The 5533-nt window shown below is 35.2% G+C and overlaps 1 pseudogene; it reads right to left on the bottom strand.

The window, feature by feature from the left end:
• Positions 1-208: 208 nt before the first annotated feature.
• Positions 209-2408, bottom strand: LOC143538331 (F-box/LRR-repeat protein At4g29420-like; annotated as a pseudogene).
• Positions 2409-5533: the final 3125 nt, after the last annotated feature.

Below are 5533 nucleotides of genomic sequence, written 5' to 3'. Positions count from 1 at the left end.
CTTAAACATGACAATAGTGACAATACAACACAACACAATACAATACAACACCACACATAAGTCTTACACAATACACCTCATAAGTCTAGTAATTCATAAAAACACACGAGGCTAGAACATAATTTAGAAGAATGTTAATAAATGGCCACAAACGATATATGATCAATCTTACCTCATCACAAGCGCGTTTCTTAGACAATTGTGATGTTTAATTCGGCATGTCGTCGGTTATCCAAGAATCTTCCATATCTTCACCCCATATTCCCCATCTCCACTTCAACCCAGGCCAACGAGCCATGCACTTGGACATAAAACTTTTGGATTCAGCATCAACAACATCTGCACTGATGAGCAACGAGACCTCTGACAAACCGACACACTGGTCCAACACAAAAGCAACTGACGAGAAAGTCAACGACGAGTCAACTAACATCAGATATGCACATATTGTTTTCAACCCTTTCCTCCCATCCAAAATCTCCCAGCCTTCCGGGTTTAAACAAGCTTCTAATTCCGACCAGGCGTTTGGTTTAATACATAGAAATCTCACATTTGGGAAAACCATGAACACCTTCGTTAGAGTTAATTTTAAATCCCGGGCGTCTCTTGGTGCCTCGTTTCCTGACTCCAATGTCAGAGTTTCTACTGTTTTAGTGATCGGGAATTCTGAAAGTAAGGAACCAATATAGGAAGTGTCCAAAAAAAGCGTTTTCAAATTCTCAAACGTTTTGGCGGTGAATGCGCCTACATATTTAAGGCCATTAATGCTAAGATGAAAGTGAGTTAACTTGGGAGCTTCAACATGTATTGCAGTGGGCAATAAAGTTTCGATTTTGAGTGTGATGAGGTTCGGGGTGATTAGAGTCAAAGACGGTGAATGATTGTATACAGCCCAATGACAGGTTTTGAGGTTGAGAAGGCGGATCGTGGGATCTTTAAGCCCTCTAACACTTACCAAGTTGAGAACTTGAAGATTAGAGAAACACTTATTCAACTCGTTTAGCTCTTCGTCTTCAAAATTTGTAAACGAAAGCGTCAAACTTGTTAGCATTGGCATTGGATTTAAGTTGTTCATAGATAGCCATGCATACTTCAGCTTTAGGTTAACAAGATTATGACCTGCATCAAAGAAAAGTGAAATAAAACAATCAAGTTCACCAAACATTTATATTTAAACTCGTAGCACCCCGTTGGAAACCAGTATACTATAAATCTATAATACAAACACTTTAATTTCATAAGATATAATGATTTACCAAATCAATAGACTATCATTAACAAAGAAAAACTACACCTCTGTGAAAGCATAGGTTATACGTATAAGACTAGGTTATAAGAGAACCGAACATTCGGCAAACTGCTCGACGGGAAGTTCGTTAATGTTCGTTTTTTGATAAATAAACGAACATAAACAAGGAATTTCGTTCTATTAACTAAACGAACAAACACGGACATAGGCCATGCTCGCTCAATTGTGTCCGTGAACGTTCGATAATGTGTTCGTTAATGTTTGTTTGTTCATTAAATAATTTTAATTCAAATAAAACATTGTTTGTGTTCGTGAGATGTTCACTAACAAGTTAATTTTTTTTAATAAATGACACACTAACAAAAAAGTTCTGTTCGATTAGGTGTTCGTTAACAGGCCAGCCCGAGGATTTAAATGCCTTGGACGAGCCGAATGAAAAGGAATCATACATGCACAATTTAAATTTTAAATGGATTATGGATAAAAAAAAGGTTTTGGACTCAATATATTTAAGATAATTAATATCCATACTTATTTTATTAAAAAAATATATACATATAAAAATTATATATAAAAAAGATTTTCAGCCTCGAAAATTACGGGCCTCGGTCTGTTTTCCAGCTCTCACTCCCTACGGCCGGTCGTGTTGGTGAACACGTAAAAGCTTAACGTACGAACATGAAAAATGTTGTGTTCAGCTCGGTTTGTTTACAACAAATTTTCACCTTCTAGTCAATCAGAATATACGAAATATGATCAATATTAAGTACTAGCAATATTCTTTTATAAATAGTTAACTTACAATACTTTGAAATCAGAGTCAAAATATCCGACTGGCGTTGAGTACGCGAACGAAGACCAGATATCGAAAGTGATTTCAGCGATTTGGGAACTCCTTTGCAAAATCTCCATCGACCAGGTTCAAATCATCGCTACAAATAAACGGAATCTGATAGCCGATACACACCGATTCAACGGCTTTCAGTTTCGAAATTATGTCCACAAAAACCTCCTTCTCTGAGCATCGAAGATTGATCGATCGAAGGCCTGGAAACACGGAATTGAAAGCCTTGGAAGCTGCTCGGCAACGAGCAACGTCGGCTGAGTCGTCGAGTCGACTCAGTATTTGGAGAAGGAGTGAGTCAGGGAGAGTGTCCATAAGCGGGAAAGGTGGTTTGGTGGAGATATTTATTGTTAGTTTAACGTATCAAATCGGTTGGGATTGTAAATGAACCGAACGTTTGGTGAATTATTAGTGAACTGTTCTATGAGAAGTTTATTTATTTAATAAACGAATGAATATGAACAAAAATTGATGTTTGTTTCATTCGTTCATTTATGTTCATGAATATACGTTTATATTCGTTTATTTTGAAGTTACAAGGAGAGAGTCCATAGATAATAATAATAATAATAATAATAATATGTCCAAACTTGAAAGTTTAAACACGACAATAGTGACAATACAACACATAAGTATTTTACAATACAACTCATAAGTCTAGCAATTCATAAAAACACCCTAGCCTAGAACATAAATTAAAAGGCAACATAAACGACCTCTCTCTCTCTCTCTCTCTCTCTCTTGTATTCAATTGACACAACTAAGAGAATTAAATATGAGACAATTATTGTGATTCGATTGATTCAACAGAACAATTACACTGAAAAATCAAAACACTAACATAGAAGGAGACAGAGATGAGAAACGGATTCTAAGAACGAGACATGAGAAGAACAGATGGGCAGTTTCTAACGATTTTCATAAAACCTATGCTTTCCTTTTCTTTAGTCTTTATTTGCAGCGAGGTTTCTTTCATCAATCATATGGGCTTCTTCCAAACCCACATGAAAGGCTCTCATCCTTTCATAACCAATATGATGATTTTGACACATGAAAAGATTTAGTTTTGACCAACATCTACACAGAGTTATTTCAATTCAAGGGGACACAATTTGGACGAGAAAATATCAAATGTTTCCATTTTGATTTCAAGTTTTGAATCAGATTTTTGTAATTACAAATACAATGAAACATTTGGACTTGGGCTCGTCTCGTTGGAACAATCCATCACATAACTTAAAGAAAAATCACGAACCATTGGAAACTAGTACTTTTAGTATATTATTATACACGTATGATGCCTCATGTAAATTTGATTTGTCTTGCTTGTTTCTCGAGTAGGAGATTACCACTTTTACATTGGCTTACCATAAGAAAAAAAAACATGGTAAACCTCATTCGGTACCCACAACATACAATTTTCTTATTTATTAACGATTCTTTAATGTTTGTTTGACACAAACTTCTAATGAATTGGTTTGTTTGTGTAAAAGTAAATGGGAAATATCTTAATTATAATGGATGTGGAACCCAAGCCTATAGCGAGCCCGAGCTTAGACCTGTCAAAATCGTGAGCGGTAGGACTGAGATTGAGCTTTGTATGGTTGAAGGCATATAGCTTTATGGTCCTTGATGACTATAAGTTAATATCTTAATTACCACCTTCAGCCGCCATCACCTCCTTTGAATCAAATTCAAACCTTTTAAAACTTTTCGTTTTGATTAGTGCATAGTAATATGCTCAAAAAGTGTTTAAAACAGTCCTTTATAAACTTAACTTCATTCGCTTAGAACATGTTTTTAGTTAGTGAATCTTTTTGGTTCAGTAGTACACAAAACTTTTAGATTTCATACTACTTTTGTTTTTCAAACATTAATATTTTGGAAAAGTGCAGATATCGAGTTTGGTACCCGTTATTAGAAATTGCAAACATAGTCCAACGTTTTGGTACCTTGTTGCACGGTTGGCCCCTGGTGATATCTAAGAATTGTTTTAGAGGCGTTATTCAACTTGCGAGAAACTAATCATGTAGCTAACACTTGTTTTAGAGGTGTCATTTAATCGGTTCTTTTTTGCAGTTGACATATTTATGCTTCAAAACTATTATCGAGCCGGGGGGTCTCGCTGCTTCCATATTTATGCTTCAAAACTATTATCGAGCCGGGGGTCTCACTGGAAGCAGCCTCTCTATCCCTATGAGGTAGACGTAAGGCTGTCTACATATTACCCTCCTCAGACCCTACCATAGCTTTGCTATTGGTGGGATATACTGAGTACGATGATGATGATAATGATGATGCTTCAAGTTCAGTTTACACCGTGTGATCCGAAAGATCAAGAATCAACTCAATAAGATTATAATAACTTTGAACTAAACTACACAAGTCAATTACATTGTGAGAACATTATTTTGAACCTTTAAAAAAGATAAAAGTTAAGGAAAATTCTCTAAATAATCCTTTTGAGGAGAGAGAAAATAAGAAATAGTTCAAAATTCCTACATATTTCTAAAATAGCCCACTAAATTTGGACTGAGGTGATGACAAAATCTTTAAATCAGTTGAAATCTGACAAGTGTAATTTTTTTTAAAAATACGAAGGGTTATTTGAAAATGTTGAGGGACCAGTCCATATTTTCCCTTAAATGTTCTTCTAATAAAACAGTCTTGTTCGACGCTTTATTAATGTTTCCTACCGGATCCATTTAAATTCAAAAAACTTGAGAAATTGTGCCTTTAAACTTAGTCTTTCAAGACGCATTTCGGGAAGAAGACCATAATTTTGTAAATATTGAGGGTTTATTAAGGTTCTATATCTGACCCCTACAAGTTTTAAACACATGGAAAAATGTGTCTTTAAAATTTGTCTTTCAAGACACATATTTGATAAATTTGTACTAAGAGATCATAATTTTAAAAATATTGAGGGACCCGTCCATATGTCTTCACTAAATCTTATTATTATAAACTGTCTTGCCAGACGGTTTGGTAAGGATTCCTACCTGACCCCTAAAAGTTTTAAACACATGAAAAAATGTGCATTTCAACTTTGTCTTTCAATACACAAATTTGTTAGTTGTACTAAGGAGATGATATTTTAGTTAACTCTTACGGGTCCGTCCATATTTTACATTATATGTATAATCTCATCTTCCTCAATAATTTACATCTCTCGCCAAATTTTGCGGGTTCGTACATATTTTACATTATATGTATATTTTACGGGTCCGTCGTTTTGAAAAGTGGGTAGGTGATGTCTTGGTTGGAGCTATCAAAATGAACAATATACTCACTATCGTAAAATTTGCTAATAATTCTTCTCGCCCACCATCCGTCATTAGCATAAACATCGACCATATCACCCAAACGGAAATTACTCACCTCCACGGATGCAGGTTTTGGCCGATTTTTTTCAGCCTTCACGAACTCTCGAAGAGGAC

This window comes from Bidens hawaiensis, unplaced genomic scaffold, assembly GCF_021521415.1.
Source record: "Bidens hawaiensis isolate Kalapana, Puna unplaced genomic scaffold, B.hawaiensis_p1.1 tig00011607_1, whole genome shotgun sequence".
NCBI classification, from domain to species: Eukaryota; Viridiplantae; Streptophyta; class Magnoliopsida; order Asterales; family Asteraceae; genus Bidens; species Bidens hawaiensis.
This window is presented reverse-complemented; position numbering and strand designations above follow the sequence as displayed.